Raw genomic sequence first — 21,073 nt, 5'->3', positions numbered from 1 at the left:
AAGACAGTTTCTGAACGTAGTAACAGAAGTCAAAAGGTAATTAGCTCACCCCACCCCCCACTCCGGAAGAGGTGCTAACTGCCCTTGAGTGCTTTTTGTTCTCGATGTGAAGAGCTCTCACGTCTGAGTCACCTTCACACGTCTCTGGTTGCTGAGTGAATCACAAAGAAGGAATTTCAACAGAGCTGAAACTGCCTCACTTCCCCACTCGCCCTCCCCGTTTACATTTTCCTGCTCGTCAGTGATTTAAAGAAAACCAAATGGATGCAATGTCATTCTGTAGCCTCGCTGTCGATTCCTCCGTTTGAGTTCCAACGTGGCTTAGATCTCGGGGCGCACCTTAATACTAGCGACGCTATGAAAGCACAGGTGCAGAGGTTCCCCTGAGAGTGTGATTTCTTTCATTGCTGTTGCTGATTGAATGAGCCACTAACGTGCGAACTGCTCCAAAACATGATTCAGGACCTCTGGTGACAACTCTCGCACGTTGAATAACGACAGACAGCTTCCAAATGATGTCCTTAATAGACGACTTTGGGGGTACATTTGACAGACCGATTAGTTCAGGAATCCGTGGTGCGCTGTGACACCAGCGCATCAGCTTCTTCCCTGTCTTGGAAACGGGCCGCCAGCGCAAGGAATGCCAATGCGGTACTGCTTTTCGTGGAAGGATCAGAAGGCGGTAACTACACTCTCAAACAGAATGGCATATGATCACAACCAGGTTGGAGAAAAATTTACAATACTTTGCACAGTAATTAAATGGAGTTGCATTACATTTCACTACGAGAGCAGATTTGTTCAAGCTAATTCGAAGGCAGGTTTGCAGATGGGAAAGCAAGCAAGAAAGCACCGTTTTAGTTCATGTTAAATGCTGCAGTTGAAGAGCAAAGCAGAGTCTGCCCAGTTTCGTACTGGGGACCTTTCGCGCGTAAGGCGAACGTGATGACCACTACACTACAAAAACCAGCCGCAGTCGCCTCTGCGGACGCTCAGTGGCACCCAGCACTGAAAGTTGAAGCCATTTTACCTTTCACCTTTCTGTTTCCAATAGCTCGTTGTTTAATGGGACTTGTTTAATCATGGCTATGTGGTGAGCATGGACGAGATACACCGAAGTATCTGTTTCCACGCGGTGTGCGCCAATAACATTGTGTTGCTTACACCGGCTGTAAAGGATTACTTTTTAGGGGAGCTTGCCGTCGCAGTCTGTGGCAGTATCATTTCGTCTGTTCGACTGCTCACCGGACAAGTAGCATTGTGAAACACTGCAGAAACGAACGACTTCCTTACTTTTGCTCCGACTGACCATACTGCGGGAAATTTTCCCAGATTCTCAGTTGAGGAGTTTTGCAGCTGAAAGTTACCTCAGAAACCCTGTTAATTCGTAATGTATTGAGCGAATCGCAAAACAGAAAGCATTTAACACGGAACACAAACAAAACTGGCAAACCAAATGCGTTTTCAGACACAGCGAGCATGAATGCTAAATGTGAGACAGGCCGGGGGCATGAGCCATAAAGTAATCTCACAACTAACAACAGGGCAATTCCAAACTGCTCTTTCAAACATACTGGAGCCTGAGTGCACCACCACTTCCCAGACAATGCTGAAAAGAGAGAAAGAAAGAACACAATAAGAATGGGCCATAAAAAGTGAATTTCACCAATCACAGTCTCGATTACATTACCTTTCCCTTCCGATGTCTCCAGGACGGAAATGAAGGAAATGGGAGAAATTCAATAACATTTGACATCGCAATTCATTGGAACGATTTTCCCATTTCAGAAAACAAAATAACGACGAGTCGAGCGACCGCAGGACTTTGTTTCACAGCAGCAATGAAATAACAGCCTCCATTCGGTTCCAGTAAACGCACAACTTGTCTGGGACAGCAGAGCTGTTTGCGATTTTCCGCGCGGGAGGCGAGCACGATCATGACAGCACAGACACCGGAAAAGTCGGCACTTTCCCACACCACAGTTAATTGCCCGGGAAGCACACACATGTTTCTTCAGTTTTAAACAGAAATGCAGCAGGAGTCGAAACAGCATTTTAACGATCAGCAGAAAATGGCAGCGGTGGGATTCGAACCCACGCCTCTGTCGAGACTGGAGCCTAAATCCAGCGCCTTAGACCGCTCGGCCACACTACCAACCGTCCGCGCTCCCCATTTTCTTGCACTTCCAATTGTGATGCTGCATAACAACAGATGCAAAGTCACGTGAAAAGAGTTCCATGATCCCTCTCCGACTCGCACAACTGCTGGGATGTGCCCGTCTACAATATTAATTTCGCTGCAGACAATGATAGCCCATCAATCCAGATAAGTATCAATGCTAAGTTGAGTCTATCTTCTCAGACTCTTTTCAGCTACAATTGTATCTGTGAGTGCGTGAGAATATATGTTCGCTTATGATTTGGTCAAATAACCATGAGCTGCTTGACATTAATGCACTTTCGATTCTTGCTTTGCTAAATGATTTCGCCCATTGCTCGAAACAGGACGACTTTCACGTTTGCACGGAACATGAAACACACCGGACTACAGGGAAAATGCACAAAGCTGAGCTGGCCGTGTTCCACATCATACCGCGCAGCATCGTTTCAGTCACTGTGTCTGTTTTGCAGAATAAGAGTCCCAAAGAATGTTCTCCACCCTAAAACCGGAGGTAGCATTACAATCCGAGAACGACAGAGCACATTGTGAGGATGCTCTGACCTCGGAGCCGGTTCGAGATGCCACTTTCCTTGCCTTTTTGCCTTAACCGTGCAATTCGCTGCAGAGATGTTCACACCTGGATATGAGCCACATGGATACCAACTGAGTCGACGAGAAGCGACTCAATAAATTATGCTAAATTCCACGGTGCTTATTAGAAATGCAGTTTCTGTTCACATCAATCTAAAAGACAGTTTCTGAACGTAGTAACAGAAGTCAAAAGGTAATTAGCTCACCCCACCCCCCACTCCGGAAGAGGTGCTAACTGCCCTTGAGTGCTTTTTGTTCTCGATGTGAAGAGCTCTCAAACAGAATGGCATATGATCACAACCAGGTTGGAGAAAAATTTACAATACTTTGCACAGTAATTAAATGGAGTTGCATTACATTTCACTACGAGAGCAGATTTGTTCAAGCAAATTCGAAGGCAGGTTTGCAGATGGGAAAGCAAGCAAGAAAGCACCGTTTTTGTTCATGTTAAATGCTACAGTTGAAGAGCAAAGCAGTTTCTGCCCAGTTTCGTACTGGGGACCTTTCGCGCGTAAGGCGAACGTGATGACCACTACACTACAAAAACCAGCCGCAGTCGCCTCTGCGGACGCTCAGTGGCACCCAGCACTGAAAGTTGAAGCCATTTTACCTTTCACCTTTCTGTTTCCAATAGCTCGTTGTTTCATGGGACTTGTTTAATCATGGCTATGTGGTGAGCATGGACGAGATACACCGAAGTATCTGTTTCCACGCGGTGTGCGCCAATAACATTGTGTTGCTTACACCGGCTGTAAAGGATTACTTTTTAGGGGAGCTTGCCGTCGCAGTCTGTGGCAGTATCATTTCGTCTGTTCGACTGCTCACCGGACAAGTAGCATTGTGAAACACTGCAGAAACGAACGACTTCCTTACTTTTGCTCCGACTGACCATACTGCGGGAAATTTTCCCAGATTCTCAGTTGAGGAGTTTTGCAGCTGGAAGTTACCTCAGAAACCCTGTTAATTCGTAATGTATTGAGCGAATCGCAAAACAGAAAGCATTTAACACGGAACACAAACAAAACTGGCAAACCAAATGCGTTTTCAGACACAGCGAGCATGAATGCTAAATGTGAGACAGGCCGGGGGCATGAGCCATAAAGTAATCTCACAACTAACAACAGGGCAATTCCAAACTGCTCTTTCAAACATACTGGAGCCTGAGTGCACCACCACTTCCCAGACAATGCTGAAAAGAGAGAAAGAAAGAACACAATAAGAATGGGCCATAAAAAGTGAATTTCACCAATCACAGTCTCGATTACATTACCTTTCCCTTCCGATGTCTCCAGGACGGAAATGAAGGAAATGGGAGAAATTCAATAACATTTGACATCGCAATTCATTGGAACGATTTTCCCATTTCAGAAAACAAAATAACGACGAGTCGAGCGACCGCAGGACTTTGTTTCACAGCAGCAATGAAATAACAGCCTCCATTCGGTTCCAGTAAACGCACAACTTGTCTGGGACAGCAGAGCTGTTTGCGATTTTCCGCGCGGGAGGCGAGCACGATCATGACAGCACAGACACCGGAAAAGTCGGCACTTTCCCACACCACAGTTAATTGCCCGGGAAGCACACACATGTTTCTTCAGTTTTAAACAGAAATGCAGCAGGAGTCGAAACAGCATTTTAACGATCAGCAGAAAATGGCAGCGGTGGGATTCGAACCCACGCCTCTGTCGAGACTGGAGCCTAAATCCAGCGCCTTAGACCGCTCGGCCACACTACCAACCGTCCGCGCTCCCCATTTTCTTGCACTTCCAATTGTGATGCTGCATAACAACAGATGCAAAGTCACGTGAAAAGAGTTCCATGATCCCTCTCCGACTCGCACAACTGCTGGGATGTGCCCGTCTACAATATTAATTTCGCTGCAGACAATGATAGCCCATCAATCCAGATAAGTATCAATGCTAAGTTGAGTCTATCTTCTCAGACTCTTTTCAGCTACAATTGTATCTGTGAGTGCGTGAGAATATATGTTCGCTTATGATTTGGTCAAATAACCATGAGCTGCTTGACATTAATGCAATTTCGATTCTTGCTTTGCTAAATGATTTCGCCCATTGCTCGAAACAGGACGACTTTCACGTTTGCACGGAACATGAAACACACCGGACTACAGGGAAAATGCACAAAGCTGAGCTGGCCGTGTTCCACATCATACCGCGCAGCATCGTTTCAGTCACTGTGTCTGTTTTGCAGAATAAGAGTCCCAAAGAATGTTCTCCACCCTAAAACCGGAGGTAGCATTACAATCCGAGAACGACAGAGCACATTGTGAGGATGCTCTGACCTCGGAGCCGGTTCGAGATGCCACTTTCCTTGCCTTTTTGCCTTAACCGTGCAATTCGCTGCAGAGATGTTCACACCTGGATATGAGCCACATGGATACCAACTGAGTCGACGAGAAGCGACTCAATAAATTATGCTAAATTCCACGGTGCTTATTAGAAATGCAGTTTCTGTTCACATCAATCTAAAAGACAGTTTCTGAACGTAGTAACAGAAGTCAAAAGGTAATTAGCTCACCCCACCCCCCACTCCGGAAGAGGTGCTAACTGCCCTTGAGTGCTTTTTGTTCTCGATGTGAAGAGCTCTCAAACAGAATGGCATATGATCACAACCAGGTTGGAGAAAAATTTACAATACTTTGCACAGTAATTAAATGGAGTTGCATTACATTTCACTACGAGAGCAGATTTGTTCAAGCAAATTCGAAGGCAGGTTTGCAGATGGGAAAGCAAGCAAGAAAGCACCGTTTTTGTTCATGTTAAATGCTACAGTTGAAGAGCAAAGCAGTTTCTGCCCAGTTTCGTACTGGGGACCTTTCGCGCGTAAGGCGAACGTGATGACCACTACACTACAAAAACCAGCCGCAGTCGCCTCTGCGGACGCTCAGTGGCACCCAGCACTGAAAGTTGAAGCCATTTTACCTTTCACCTTTCTGTTTCCAATAGCTCGTTGTTTCATGGGACTTGTTTAATCATGGCTATGTGGTGAGCATGGACGAGATACACCGAAGTATCTGTTTCCACGCGGTGTGCGCCAATAACATTGTGTTGCTTACACCGGCTGTAAAGGATTACTTTTTAGGGGAGCTTGCCGTCGCAGTCTGTGGCAGTATCATTTCGTCTGTTCGACTGCTCACCGGACAAGTAGCATTGTGAAACACTGCAGAAACGAACGACTTCCTTACTTTTGCTCCGACTGACCATACTGCGGGAAATTTTCCCAGATTCTCAGTTGAGGAGTTTTGCAGCTGGAAGTTACCTCAGAAACCCTGTTAATTCGTAATGTATTGAGCGAATCGCAAAACAGAAAGCATTTAACACGGAACACAAACAAAACTGGCAAACCAAATGCGTTTTCAGACACAGCGAGCATGAATGCTAAATGTGAGACAGGCCGGGGGCATGAGCCATAAAGTAATCTCACAACTAACAACAGGGCAATTCCAAACTGCTCTTTCAAACATACTGGAGCCTGAGTGCACCACCACTTCCCAGACAATGCTGAAAAGAGAGAAAGAAAGAACACAATAAGAATGGGCCATAAAAAGTGAATTTCACCAATCACAGTCTCGATTACATTACCTTTCCCTTCCGATGTCTCCAGGACGGAAATGAAGGAAATGGGAGAAATTCAATAACATTTGACATCGCAATTCATTGGAACGATTTTCCCATTTCAGAAAACAAAATAACGACGAGTCGAGCGACCGCAGGACTTTGTTTCACAGCAGCAATGAAATAACAGCCTCCATTCGGTTCCAGTAAACGCACAACTTGTCTGGGACAGCAGAGCTGTTTGCGATTTTCCGCGCGGGAGGCGAGCACGATCATGACAGCACAGACACCGGAAAAGTCGGCACTTTCCCACACCACAGTTAATTGCCCGGGAAGCACACACATGTTTCTTCAGTTTTAAACAGAAATGCAGCAGGAGTCGAAACAGCATTTTAACGATCAGCAGAAAATGGCAGCGGTGGGATTCGAACCCACGCCTCTGTCGAGACTGGAGCCTAAATCCAGCGCCTTAGACCGCTCGGCCACACTACCAACCGTCCGCGCTCCCCATTTTCTTGCACTTCCAATTGTGATGCTGCATAACAACAGATGCAAAGTCACGTGAAAAGAGTTCCATGATCCCTCTCCGACTCGCACAACTGCTGGGATGTGCCCGTCTACAATATTAATTTCGCTGCAGACAATGATAGCCCATCAATCCAGATAAGTATCAATGCTAAGTTGAGTCTATCTTCTCAGACTCTTTTCAGCTACAATTGTATCTGTGAGTGCGTGAGAATATATGTTCGCTTATGATTTGGTCAAATAACCATGAGCTGCTTGACATTAATGCAATTTCGATTCTTGCTTTGCTAAATGATTTCGCCCATTGCTCGAAACAGGACGACTTTCACGTTTGCACGGAACATGAAACACACCGGACTACAGGGAAAATGCACAAAGCTGAGCTGGCCGTGTTCCACATCATACCGCGCAGCATCGTTTCAGTCACTGTGTCTGTTTTGCAGAATAAGAGTCCCAAAGAATGTTCTCCACCCTAAAACCGGAGGTAGCATTACAATCCGAGAACGACAGAGCACATTGTGAGGATGCTCTGACCTCGGAGCCGGTTCGAGATGCCACTTTCCTTGCCTTTTTGCCTTAACCGTGCAATTCGCTGCAGAGATGTTCACACCTGGATATGAGCCACATGGATACCAACTGAGTCGACGAGAAGCGACTCAATAAATTATGCTAAATTCCACGGTGCTTATTAGAAATGCAGTTTCTGTTCACATCAATCTAAAAGACAGTTTCTGAACGTAGTAACAGAAGTCAAAAGGTAATTAGCTCACCCCACCCCCCACTCCGGAAGAGGTGCTAACTGCCCTTGAGTGCTTTTTGTTCTCGATGTGAAGAGCTCTCAAACAGAATGGCATATGATCACAACCAGGTTGGAGAAAAATTTACAATACTTTGCACAGTAATTAAATGGAGTTGCATTACATTTCACTACGAGAGCAGATTTGTTCAAGCAAATTCGAAGGCAGGTTTGCAGATGGGAAAGCAAGCAAGAAAGCACCGTTTTTGTTCATGTTAAATGCTACAGTTGAAGAGCAAAGCAGTTTCTGCCCAGTTTCGTACTGGGGACCTTTCGCGCGTAAGGCGAACGTGATGACCACTACACTACAAAAACCAGCCGCAGTCGCCTCTGCGGACGCTCAGTGGCACCCAGCACTGAAAGTTGAAGCCATTTTACCTTTCACCTTTCTGTTTCCAATAGCTCGTTGTTTCATGGGACTTGTTTAATCATGGCTATGTGGTGAGCATGGACGAGATACACCGAAGTATCTGTTTCCACGCGGTGTGCGCCAATAACATTGTGTTGCTTACACCGGCTGTAAAGGATTACTTTTTAGGGGAGCTTGCCGTCGCAGTCTGTGGCAGTATCATTTCGTCTGTTCGACTGCTCACCGGACAAGTAGCATTGTGAAACACTGCAGAAACGAACGACTTCCTTACTTTTGCTCCGACTGACCATACTGCGGGAAATTTTCCCAGATTCTCAGTTGAGGAGTTTTGCAGCTGGAAGTTACCTCAGAAACCCTGTTAATTCGTAATGTATTGAGCGAATCGCAAAACAGAAAGCATTTAACACGGAACACAAACAAAACTGGCAAACCAAATGCGTTTTCAGACACAGCGAGCATGAATGCTAAATGTGAGACAGGCCGGGGGCATGAGCCATAAAGTAATCTCACAACTAACAACAGGGCAATTCCAAACTGCTCTTTCAAACATACTGGAGCCTGAGTGCACCACCACTTCCCAGACAATGCTGAAAAGAGAGAAAGAAAGAACACAATAAGAATGGGCCATAAAAAGTGAATTTCACCAATCACAGTCTCGATTACATTACCTTTCCCTTCCGATGTCTCCAGGACGGAAATGAAGGAAATGGGAGAAATTCAATAACATTTGACATCGCAATTCATTGGAACGATTTTCCCATTTCAGAAAACAAAATAACGACGAGTCGAGCGACCGCAGGACTTTGTTTCACAGCAGCAATGAAATAACAGCCTCCATTCGGTTCCAGTAAACGCACAACTTGTCTGGGACAGCAGAGCTGTTTGCGATTTTCCGCGCGGGAGGCGAGCACGATCATGACAGCACAGACACCGGAAAAGTCGGCACTTTCCCACACCACAGTTAATTGCCCGGGAAGCACACACATGTTTCTTCAGTTTTAAACAGAAATGCAGCAGGAGTCGAAACAGCATTTTAACGATCAGCAGAAAATGGCAGCGGTGGGATTCGAACCCACGCCTCTGTCGAGACTGGAGCCTAAATCCAGCGCCTTAGACCGCTCGGCCACACTACCAACCGTCCGCGCTCCCCATTTTCTTGCACTTCCAATTGTGATGCTGCATAACAACAGATGCAAAGTCACGTGAAAAGAGTTCCATGATCCCTCTCCGACTCGCACAACTGCTGGGATGTGCCCGTCTACAATATTAATTTCGCTGCAGACAATGATAGCCCATCAATCCAGATAAGTATCAATGCTAAGTTGAGTCTATCTTCTCAGACTCTTTTCAGCTACAATTGTATCTGTGAGTGCGTGAGAATATATGTTCGCTTATGATTTGGTCAAATAACCATGAGCTGCTTGACATTAATGCAATTTCGATTCTTGCTTTGCTAAATGATTTCGCCCATTGCTCGAAACAGGACGACTTTCACGTTTGCACGGAACATGAAACACACCGGACTACAGGGAAAATGCACAAAGCTGAGCTGGCCGTGTTCCACATCATACCGCGCAGCATCGTTTCAGTCACTGTGTCTGTTTTGCAGAATAAGAGTCCCAAAGAATGTTCTCCACCCTAAAACCGGAGGTAGCATTACAATCCGAGAACGACAGAGCACATTGTGAGGATGCTCTGACCTCGGAGCCGGTTCGAGATGCCACTTTCCTTGCCTTTTTGCCTTAACCGTGCAATTCGCTGCAGAGATGTTCACACCTGGATATGAGCCACATGGATACCAACTGAGTCGACGAGAAGCGACTCAATAAATTATGCTAAATTCCACGGTGCTTATTAGAAATGCAGTTTCTGTTCACATCAATCTAAAAGACAGTTTCTGAACGTAGTAACAGAAGTCAAAAGGTAATTAGCTCACCCCACCCCCCACTCCGGAAGAGGTGCTAACTGCCCTTGAGTGCTTTTTGTTCTCGATGTGAAGAGCTCTCAAACAGAATGGCATATGATCACAACCAGGTTGGAGAAAAATTTACAATACTTTGCACAGTAATTAAATGGAGTTGCATTACATTTCACTACGAGAGCAGATTTGTTCAAGCAAATTCGAAGGCAGGTTTGCAGATGGGAAAGCAAGCAAGAAAGCACCGTTTTTGTTCATGTTAAATGCTACAGTTGAAGAGCAAAGCAGTTTCTGCCCAGTTTCGTACTGGGGACCTTTCGCGCGTAAGGCGAACGTGATGACCACTACACTACAAAAACCAGCCGCAGTCGCCTCTGCGGAGGCTCAGTGGCACCCAGCACTGAAAGTTGAAGCCATTTTACCTTTCACCTTTCTGTTTCCAATAGCTCGTTGTTTCATGGGACTTGTTTAATCATGGCTATGTGGTGAGCATGGACGAGATACACCGAAGTATCTGTTTCCACGCGGTGTGCGCCAATAACATTGTGTTGCTTACACCGGCTGTAAAGGATTACTTTTTAGGGGAGCTTGCCGTCGCAGTCTGTGGCAGTATCATTTCGTCTGTTCGACTGCTCACCGGACAAGTAGCATTGTGAAACACTGCAGAAACGAACGACTTCCTTACTTTTGCTCCGACTGACCATACTGCGGGAAATTTTCCCAGATTCTCAGTTGAGGAGTTTTGCAGCTGGAAGTTACCTCAGAAACCCTGTTAATTCGTAATGTATTGAGCGAATCGCAAAACAGAAAGCATTTAACACGGAACACAAACAAAACTGGCAAACCAAATGCGTTTTCAGACACAGCGAGCATGAATGCTAAATGTGAGACAGGCCGGGGGCATGAGCCATAAAGTAATCTCACAACTAACAACAGGGCAATTCCAAACTGCTCTTTCAAACATACTGGAGCCTGAGTGCACCACCACTTCCCAGACAATGCTGAAAAGAGAGAAAGAAAGAACACAATAAGAATGGGCCATAAAAAGTGAATTTCACCAATCACAGTCTCGATTACATTACCTTTCCCTTCCGATGTCTCCAGGACGGAAATGAAGGAAATGGGAGAAATTCAATAACATTTGACATCGCAATTCATTGGAACGATTTTCCCATTTCAGAAAACAAAATAACGACGAGTCGAGCGACCGCAGGACTTTGTTTCACAGCAGCAATGAAATAACAGCCTCCATTCGGTTCCAGTAAACGCACAACTTGTCTGGGACAGCAGAGCTGTTTGCGATTTTCCGCGCGGGAGGCGAGCACGATCATGACAGCACAGACACCGGAAAAGTCGGCACTTTCCCACACCACAGTTAATTGCCCGGGAAGCACACACATGTTTCTTCAGTTTTAAACAGAAATGCAGCAGGAGTCGAAACAGCATTTTAACGATCAGCAGAAAATGGCAGCGGTGGGATTCGAACCCACGCCTCTGTCGAGACTGGAGCCTAAATCCAGCGCCTTAGACCGCTCGGCCACACTACCAGCCGTCCGCGCTCCCCATTTTCTTGCACTTCCAATTGTGATGCTGCATAACAACAGATGCAAAGTCACGTGAAAAGGGTTCCATGATCCCTCTCCGACTCGCACAACTGCTGGGATGTGCCCGTCTACAATATTAATTTCGCTGCAGACAATGATAGCCCATCAATCCAGATAAGTATCAATGCTAAGTTGAGTCTATCTTCTCAGACTCTTTTCAGCTACAATTGTATCTGTGAGTGCGTGAGAATATATGTTCGCTTATGATTTGGTCAAATAACCATGAGCTGCTTGACATTAATGCAATTTCGATTCTTGCTTTGCTAAATGATTTCGCCCATTGCTCGAAACAGGACGACTTTCACGTTTGCACGGAACATGAAACACACCGGACTACAGGGAAAATGCACAAAGCTGAGCTGGCCGTGTTCCACATCATACCGCGCAGCATCGTTTCAGTCACTGTGTCTGTTTTGCAGAATAAGAGTCCCAAAGAATGTTCTCCACCCTAAAACCGGAGGTAGCATTACAATCCGAGAACGACAGAGCACATTGTGAGGATGCTCTGACCTCGGAGCCGGTTCGAGATGCCACTTTCCTTGCCTTTTTGCCTTAACCGTGCAATTCGCTGCAGAGATGTTCACACCTGGATATGAGCCACATGGATACCAACTGAGTCGACGAGAAGCGACTCAATAAATTATGCTAAATTCCACGGTGCTTATTAGAAATGCAGTTTCTGTTCACATCAATCTAAAAGACAGTTTCTGAACGTAGTAACAGAAGTCAAAAGGTAATTAGCTCACCCCACCCCCCACTCCGGAAGAGGTGCTAACTGCCCTTGAGTGCTTTTTGTTCTCGATGTGAAGAGCTCTCAAACAGAATGGCATATGATCACAACCAGGTTGGAGAAAAATTTACAATACTTTGCACAGTAATTAAATGGAGTTGCATTACATTTCACTACGAGAGCAGATTTGTTCAAGCAAATTCGAAGGCAGGTTTGCAGATGGGAAAGCAAGCAAAAAAGCACCGTTTTTGTTCATGTTAAATGCTACAGTTGAAGAGCAAAGCAGTTTCTGCCCAGTTTCGTACTGGGGACCTTTCGCGCGTAAGGCGAACGTGATGACCACTACACTACAAAAACCAGCCGCAGTCGCCTCTGCGGACGCTCAGTGGCACCCAGCACTGAAAGTTGAAGCCATTTTACCTTTCACCTTTCTGTTTCCAATAGCTCGTTGTTTCATGGGACTTGTTTAATCATGGCTATGTGGTGAGCATGGACGAGATACACCGAAGTATCTGTTTCCACGCGGTGTGCGCCAATAACATTGTGTTGCTTACACCGGCTGTAAAGGATTACTTTTTAGGGGAGCTTGCCGTCGCAGTCTGTGGCAGTATCATTTCGTCTGTTCGACTGCTCACCGGACAAGTAGCATTGTGAAACACTGCAGAAACGAACGACTTCCTTACTTTTGCTCCGACTGACCATACTGCGGGAAATTTTCCCAGATTCTCAGTTGAGGAGTTTTGCAGCTGGAAGTTACCTCAGAAACCCTGTTAATTCGTAATGTATTGAGCGAATCGCAAAACAGAAAGCATTTAACACGGAACACAAACAAAACTGGCAAACCAAATGCGTTTTCAGACACAGCGAGCATGAATGCTAAATGTGAGACAGGCCGGGGGCATGAGCCATAAAGTAATCTCACAACTAACAACAGGGCAATTCCAAACTGCTCTTTCAAACATACTGGAGCCTGAGTGCACCACCACTTCCCAGACAATGCTGAAAAGAGAGAAAGAAAGAACACAATAAGAATGGGCCATAAAAAGTGAATTTCACCAATCACAGTCTCGATTACATTACCTTTCCCTTCCGATGTCTCCAGGACGGAAATGAAGGAAATGGGAGAAATTCAATAACATTTGACATCGCAATTCATTGGAACGATTTTCCCATTTCAGAAAACAAAATAACGACGAGTCGAGCGACCGCAGGACTTTGTTTCACAGCAGCAATGAAATAACAGCCTCCATTCGGTTCCAGTAAACGCACAACTTGTCTGGGACAGCAGAGCTGTTTGCGATTTTCCGCGCGGGAGGCGAGCACGATCATGACAGCATAGACACCGGAAAAGTCGGCACTTTCCCACACCACAGTTAATTGCCCGGGAAGCACACACATGTTTCTTCAGTTTTAAACAGAAATGCAGCAGGAGTCGAAACAGCATTTTAACGATCAGCAGAAAATGGCAGCGGTGGGATTCGAACCCACGCCTCTGTCGAGACTGGAGCCTAAATCCAGCGCCTTAGACCGCTCGGCCACACTACCAGCCGTCCGCGCTCCCCATTTTCTTGCACTTCCAATTGTGATGCTGCATAACAACAGATGCAAAGTCACGTGAAAAGGGTTCCATGATCCCTCTCCGACTCGCACAACTGCTGGGATGTGCCCGTCTACAATATTAATTTCGCTGCAGACAATGATAGCCCATCAATCCAGATAAGTATCAATGCTAAGTTGAGTCTATCTTCTCAGACTCTTTTCAGCTACAATTGTATCTGTGAGTGCGTGAGAATATATGTTCGCTTATGATTTGGTCAAATAACCATGAGCTGCTTGACATTAATGCAATTTCGATTCTTGCTTTGCTAAATGATTTCGCCCATTGCTCGAAACAGGACGACTTTCACGTTTGCACGGAACATGAAACACACCGGACTACAGGGAAAATGCACAAAGCTGAGCTGGCCGTGTTCCACATCATACCGCGCAGCATCGTTTCAGTCACTGTGTCTGTTTTGCAGAATAAGAGTCCCAAAGAATGTTCTCCACCCTAAAACCGGAGGTAGCATTACAATCCGAGAACGACAGAGCACATTGTGAGGATGCTCTGACCTCGGAGCCGGTTCGAGATGCCACTTTCCTTGCCTTTTTGCCTTAACCGTGCAATTCGCTGCAGAGATGTTCACACCTGGATATGAGCCACATGGATACCAACTGAGTCGACGAGAAGCGACTCAATAAATTATGCTAAATTCCACGGTGCTTATTAGAAATGCAGTTTCTGTTCACATCAATCTAAAAGACAGTTTCTGAACGTAGTAACAGAAGTCAAAAGGTAATTAGCTCACCCCACCCCCCACTCCGGAAGAGGTGCTAACTGCCCTTGAGTGCTTTTTGTTCTCGATGTGAAGAGCTCTCAAACAGAATGGCATATGATCACAACCAGGTTGGAGAAAAATTTACAATACTTTGCACAGTAATTAAATGGAGTTGCATTACATTTCACTACGAGAGCAGATTTGTTCAAGCAAATTCGAAGGCAAGTTTGCAGATGGGAAAGCAAGCAAAAAAGCACCGTTTTTGTTCATGTTAAATGCTACAGTTGAAGAGCAAAGCAGTTTCTGCCCAGTTTCGTACTGGGGACCTTTCGCGCGTAAGGCGAACGTGATGACCACTACACTACAAAAACCAGCCGCAGTCGCCTCTGCGGACGCTCAGTGGCACCCAGCACTGAAAGTTGAAGCCATTTTACCTTTCACCTTTCTGTTTCCAATAGCTCGTTGTTTAATGGGACTTGTTTAATCATGGCTATGTGGTGAGCATGGACGAGATACACCGAAGTATCTGTTTCCACGCGGTGTGCGCCAATAACATTGTGTTGCTTACACCGGCTGTAAAGGATTACTTTTTAGGGGAGCTTGCCGTCGCAGTCTGTGGCAGTATCATTTCATCTGTTCGACTGCTCACCGGACAAGTAGCATTGTGAAACACTGCAGAAACGAACGACTTCCTTACTTTTGCTCCGACTGACCATACTGCGGGAAATTTTCCCAGATTCTCAGTTGAGGAGTTTTGCAGCTGGAAGTTACCTCAGAAACCCTGTTAATTCGTAATGTATTGAGCGAATCGCAAAACAGAAAGCATTTAACACGGAACACAAACAAAACTGGCAAACCAAATGCGTTTTCAGACACAGCGAGCATGAATGCTAAATGTGAGACAGGCCGGGGGCATGAGCCATAAAGTAATCTCACAACTAACAACAGGGCAATTCCAAACTGCTCTTTCAAACATACTGGAGCCTGAGTGCACCACCACTTCCCAGACAATGCTGAAAAGAGAGAAAGAAAGAACACAATAAGAATGGGCCATAAAAAGTGAATTTCACCAATCACAGTCTCGATTACATTACCTTTCCCTTCCGATGTCTCCAGGACGGAAATGAAGGAAATGGGAGAAATTCAATAACATTTGACATCGCAATTCATTGGAACGATTTTCCCATTTCAGAAAACAAAATAACGACGAGTCGAGCGACCGCAGGACTTTGTTTCACAGCAGCAATGAAATAACAGCCTCCATTCGGTTCCAGTAAACGCACAACTTGTCTGGGACAGCAGAGCTGTTTGCGATTTTCCGCGCGGGAGGCGAGCACGATCATGACAGCACAGACACCGGAAAAGTCGGCACTTTCCCACACCACAGTTAATTGCCCGGGAAGCACACACATGTTTCTTCAGTTTTAAACAGAAATGCAGCAGGAGTCGAAACAGCATTTTAACGATCAGCAGAAAATGGCAGCGGTGGGATTTGAACCCACGCCTCTGTCGAGACTGGAGCCTAAATCCAGCGCCTTAGACCGCTCGGCCACACTACCAGCCGTCCGCGCTCCCCATTTTCTTGCACTTCCAATTGTGATGCTGCATAACAACAGATGCAAAGTCACGTGAAAAGGGTTCCATGATCCCTCTCCGACTCGCACAACTGCTGGGATGTGCCCGTCTACAATATTAATTTCGCTGCAGACAATGATAGCCCATCAATCCAGATAAGTATCAATGCTAAGTTGAGTCTATCTTCTCAGACTCTTTTCAGCTACAATTGTATCTGTGAGTGCGTGAGAATATATGTTCGCTTATGATTTGGTCAAATAACCATGAGCTGCTTGACATTAATGCAATTTCGATTCTTGCTTTGCTAAATGATTTCGCCCATTGCTCGAAACAGGACGACTTTCACGTTTGCACGGAACATGAAACACACCGGACTACAGGGAAAATGCACAAAGCTGAGCTGGCCGTGTTCCACATCATACCGCGCAGCATCGTTTCAGTCACTGTGTCTGTTTTGCAGAATAAGAGTCCCAAAGAATGTTCTCCACCCTAAAACCGGAGGTAGCATTACAATCCGAGAACGACAGAGCACATTGTGAGGATGCTCTGACCTCGGAGCCGGTTCGAGATGCCACTTTCCTTGCCTTTTTGCCTTAACCGTGCAATTCGCTGCAGAGATGTTCACACCTGGATATGAGCCACATGGATACCAACTGAGTCGACGAGAAGCGACTCAATAAATTATGCTAAATTCCACGGTGCTTATTAGAAATGCAGTTTCTGTTCACATCAATCTAAAAGACAGTTTCTGAACGTAGTAACAGAAGTCAAAAGGTAATTAGCTCACCCCACCCCCCACTCCGGAAGAGGTGCTAACTGCCCTTGAGTGCTTTTTGTTCTCGATGTGAAGAGCTCTCAAACAGAATGGCATATGATCACAACCAGGTTGGAGAAAAGTTTACAATACTTTGCACAGTAATTAAATGGAGTTGCATTACATTTCACTACGAGAGCAGATTTGTTCAAGCAAATCCGAAGGCAGGTTTGCAGATGGGAAAGCAAGCAAAAAAGCACCGTTTTTGTTCATGTTAAATGCTACAGTTGAAGAGCAAAGCAGTTTCTGCCCAGTTTCGTACTGGGGACCTTTCGCGCGTAAGGCGAACGTGATGACCACTACACTACAAAAACCAGCCGCAGTCGCCTCTGCGGACGCTCAGTGGCACCCAGCACTGAAAGTTGAAGCCATTTTACCTTTCACCTTTCTGTTTCCAATAGCTCGTTGTTTAATGGGACTTGTTTAATCATGGCTATGTGGTGAGCATGGACGAGATACACCGAAGTATCTGTTTCCACGCGGTGTGCGCCAATAACATTGTGTTGCTTACACCGGCTGTAAAGGATTACTTTTTAGGGGAGCTTGCCGTCGCAGTCTGTGGCAGTATCATTTCGTCTGTTCGACTGCTCACCGGACAAGTAGCATTGTGAAACACTGCAGAAACGAACGACTTCCTTACTTTTGCTCCGACTGACCATACTGCGGGAAATTTTCCCAGATTCTCAGTTGAGGAGTTTTGCAGCTGGAAGTTACCTCAGAAACCCTGTTAATTCGTAATGTATTGAGCGAATCGCAAAACAGAAAGCATTTAACACGGAACACAAACAAAACTGGCAAACCAAATGCGTTTTCAGACACAGCGAGCATGAATGCTAAATGTGAGACAGGCCGGGGGCATGAGCCATAAAGTAATCTCACAACTAACAACAGGGCAATTCCAAACTGCTCTTTCAAACATACTGGAGCCTGAGTGCACCACCACTTCCCAGACAATGCTGAAAAGAGAGAAAGAAAGAACACAATAAGAATGGGCCATAAAAAGTGAATTTCACCAATCACAGTCTCGATTACATTACCTTTCCCTTCCGATGTCTCCAGGACGGAAATGAAGGAAATGGGAGAAATTCAATAACATTTGACATCGCAATTCATTGGAACGATTTTCCCATTTCAGAAAACAAAATAACGACGAGTCGAGCGACCGCAGGACTTTGTTTCACAGCAGCAATGAAATAACAGCCTCCATTCGGTTCTAGTAAACGCACAACTTGTCTGGGATAGCAGAGCTGTTTGCGATTTTCCGCGCGGGAGGCGAGCACGATCATGACAGCACAGACACCGGAAAAGTCGGCACTTTCCCACACCACAGTTAATTGCCCGGGAAGCACACACATGTTTCTTCAGTTTTAAACAGAAATGCAGCAGGAGTCGAAACAGCATTTTAACGATCAGCAGAAAATGGCAGCGGTGGGATTCGAACCCACGCCTCTGTCGAGACTGGAGCCTAAATCCAGCGCCTTAGACCGCTCGGCCACACTACCAGCCGTCCGCGCTCCCCATTTTCTTGCACTTCCAATTGTGATGCTGCATAACAACAGATGCAAAGTCACGTGAAAAGGGTTCCATGATCCCTCTCCGACTCGCACAACTGCTGGGATGTGCCCGTCTACAATATTAATTTCGCTGCAGACAATGATAGCCCATCAATCCAGATAAGTATCAATGCTAAGTTGAGTCTATCTTCTCAGACTCTTTTCAGCTACAATTGTATCTGTGAGTGCGTGAGAATATATGTTCGCTTATGATTTGGTCAAATAACCATGAGCTGCTTGACATTAATGCAATTTCGATTCTTGCTTTGCTAAATGATTTCGCCCATTGCTCGAAACAGGACGACTTTCACGTTTGCACGGAACATGAAACACACCGGACTACAGGGAAAATGCACAAAGCTGAGCTGGCCGTGTTCCACATCATACCGCGCAGCATCGTTTCAGTCACTGTGTCTGTTTTGCAGAATAAGAGTCCCAAAGAATGTTCTCCACCCTAAAACCGGAGGTAGCATTACAATCCGAGAACGACAGAGCACATTGTGAGGATGCTCTGACCTCGGAGCCGGTTCGAGATGCCACTTTCCTTGCCTTTTTGCCTTAACCGTGCAATTCGCTGCAGAGATGTTCACACCTGGATATGAGCCACATGGATACCAACTGAGTCGACGAGAAGCGACTCAATAAATTATGCTAAATTCCACGGTGCTTATTAGAAATGCAGTTTCTGTTCACATCAATCTAAAAGACAGTTTCTGAACGTAGTAACAGAAGTCAAAAGGTAATTAGCTCACCCCACCCCCCACTCCGGAAGAGGTGCTAACTGCCCTTGAGTGCTTTTTGTTCTCGATGTGAAGAGCTCTCAAACAGAATGGCATATGATCACAACCAGGTTGGAGAAAAGTTTACAATACTTTGCACAGTAATTAAATGGAGTTGCATTACATTTCACTACGAGAGCAGATTTGTTCAAGCAAATCCGAAGGCAGGTTTGCAGATGGGAAAGCAAGCAAAAAAGCACCGTTTTTGTTCATGTTAAATGCTACAGTTGAAGAGCAAAGCAGTTTCTGCCCAGTTTCGTACTGGGGACCTTTCGCGCGTAAGGCGAACGTGATGACCACTACACTACAAAAACCAGCCGCAGTCGCCTCTGCGGACGCTCAGTGGCACCCAGCACTGAAAGTTGAAGCCATTTTACCTTTCACCTTTCTGTTTCCAATAGCTCGTTGTTTAATGGGACTTGTTTAATCATGGCTATGTGGTGAGCATGGACGAGATACACCGAAGTATCTGTTTCCACGCGGTGTGCGCCAATAACATTGTGTTGCTTACACCGGCTGTAAAGGATTACTTTTTAGGGGAGCTTGCCGTCGCAGTCTGTGGCAGTATCATTTCGTCTGTTCGACTGCTCACCGGACAAGTAGCATTGTGAAACACTGCAGAAACGAACGACTTCCTTACTTTTGCTCCGACTGACCATACTGCGGGAAATTTTCCCAGATTCTCAGTTGAGGAGTTTTGCAGCTGGAAGTTACCTCAGAAACCCTGTTAATTCGTAATGTATTGAGCGAATCGCAAAACAGAAAGCATTTAACACGGAACACAAACAAAACTGGCAAACCAAATGCGTTTTCAGACACAGCGAGCATGAATGCTAAATGTGAGACAGGCCGGGGGCATGAGCCATAAAGTAATCTCACAACTAACAACAGGGCAATTCCAAACTGCTCTTTCAAACATACTGGAGCCTGAGTGCACCACCACTTCCCAGACAATGCTGAAAAGAGAGAAAGAAAGAACACAATAAGAATGGGCCATAAAAAGTGAATTTCACCAATCACAGTCTCGATTACATTACCTTTCCCTTCCGATGTCTCCAGGACGGAAATGAAGGAAATGGGAGAAATTCAATAACATTTGACATCGCAATTCATTGGAACGATTTTCCCATTTCAGAAAACAAAATAACGACGAGTCGAGCGACCGCAGGACTTTGTTTCACAGCAGCAATGAAATAACAGCCTCCATTCGGTTCCAGTAAACGCACAACTTGTCTGGGACAGCAGAGCTGTTTGCGATTTTCCGCGCGGGAGGCGAGCACGATCATGACAGCACAGACACCGGAAAAGTCGGCACTTTCCCACACCACAGTTAATTGCCCGGGAAGCACACACATGTTTCTTCAGTTTTAAACAGAAATGCAGCAGGAGTCGAAACAGCATTTTAACGATCAGCAGAAAATGGCAGCGGTGGGATTCGAACCCACGCCTCTGTCGAGACTGGAGCCTAAATCCAGCGCCTTAGACCGCTCGGCCACACTACCAGCCGTCCGCGCTCCCCATTTTCTTGCACTTCCAATTGTGATGCTGCATAACAACAGATGCAAAGTCACGTGAAAAGGGTTCCATGATCCCTCTCCGACTCGCACAACTGCTGGGATGTGCCCGTCTACAATATTAATTTCGCTGCAGACAATGATAGCCCATCAATCCAGATAAGTATCAATGCTAAGTTGAGTCTATCTTCTCAGACTCTTTTCAGCTACAATTGTATCTGTGAGTGCGTGAGAATATATGTTCGCTTAT

At 45.7% G+C, this 21,073-nt stretch overlaps 9 non-coding genes across 9 annotated transcripts; all 9 read right to left on the bottom strand.

Moving 5' to 3' along the window:
* Nucleotides 1-2,073: 2,073 nt before the first annotated feature.
* trnal-uag (transfer RNA leucine (anticodon UAG)) lies at nucleotides 2,074-2,155 on the bottom strand. Its single transcript has one exon. It is a non-coding gene; the product is annotated as a tRNA-Leu (tRNA).
* Nucleotides 2,156-4,405: 2,250 nt separating this feature from the next.
* trnal-uag (transfer RNA leucine (anticodon UAG)) lies at nucleotides 4,406-4,487 on the bottom strand. The gene has a single exon. It is a non-coding gene; the product is annotated as a tRNA-Leu (tRNA).
* Nucleotides 4,488-6,737: 2,250 nt separating this feature from the next.
* Nucleotides 6,738-6,819, bottom strand: trnal-uag (transfer RNA leucine (anticodon UAG)). Its single transcript has one exon. It is a non-coding gene; the product is annotated as a tRNA-Leu (tRNA).
* Nucleotides 6,820-9,069: 2,250 nt separating this feature from the next.
* trnal-uag (transfer RNA leucine (anticodon UAG)) lies at nucleotides 9,070-9,151 on the bottom strand. The gene has a single exon. It is a non-coding gene; the product is annotated as a tRNA-Leu (tRNA).
* Nucleotides 9,152-11,401: 2,250 nt separating this feature from the next.
* On the bottom strand, nucleotides 11,402-11,483 carry trnal-uag (transfer RNA leucine (anticodon UAG)). Its single transcript has one exon. It is a non-coding gene; the product is annotated as a tRNA-Leu (tRNA).
* A 2,250-nt stretch (nucleotides 11,484-13,733) lies between these two features.
* On the bottom strand, nucleotides 13,734-13,815 carry trnal-uag (transfer RNA leucine (anticodon UAG)). Its single transcript has one exon. It is a non-coding gene; the product is annotated as a tRNA-Leu (tRNA).
* A 2,250-nt stretch (nucleotides 13,816-16,065) lies between these two features.
* trnal-uag (transfer RNA leucine (anticodon UAG)) lies at nucleotides 16,066-16,147 on the bottom strand. Its single transcript has one exon. It is a non-coding gene; the product is annotated as a tRNA-Leu (tRNA).
* Nucleotides 16,148-18,397: 2,250 nt separating this feature from the next.
* On the bottom strand, nucleotides 18,398-18,479 carry trnal-uag (transfer RNA leucine (anticodon UAG)). The gene has a single exon. It is a non-coding gene; the product is annotated as a tRNA-Leu (tRNA).
* A 2,250-nt stretch (nucleotides 18,480-20,729) lies between these two features.
* Nucleotides 20,730-20,811, bottom strand: trnal-uag (transfer RNA leucine (anticodon UAG)). Its single transcript has one exon. It is a non-coding gene; the product is annotated as a tRNA-Leu (tRNA).
* Nucleotides 20,812-21,073: the final 262 nt, after the last annotated feature.

Source organism: Chiloscyllium plagiosum, unplaced genomic scaffold (assembly GCF_037043375.1).
Source record: "Chiloscyllium plagiosum isolate Xiang-an unplaced genomic scaffold, Cpla_swu_hap1 HiC_scaffold_111, whole genome shotgun sequence".
Taxonomy (NCBI): Eukaryota; Metazoa; Chordata; class Chondrichthyes; order Orectolobiformes; family Hemiscylliidae; genus Chiloscyllium; species Chiloscyllium plagiosum.
This window is presented reverse-complemented; position numbering and strand designations above follow the sequence as displayed.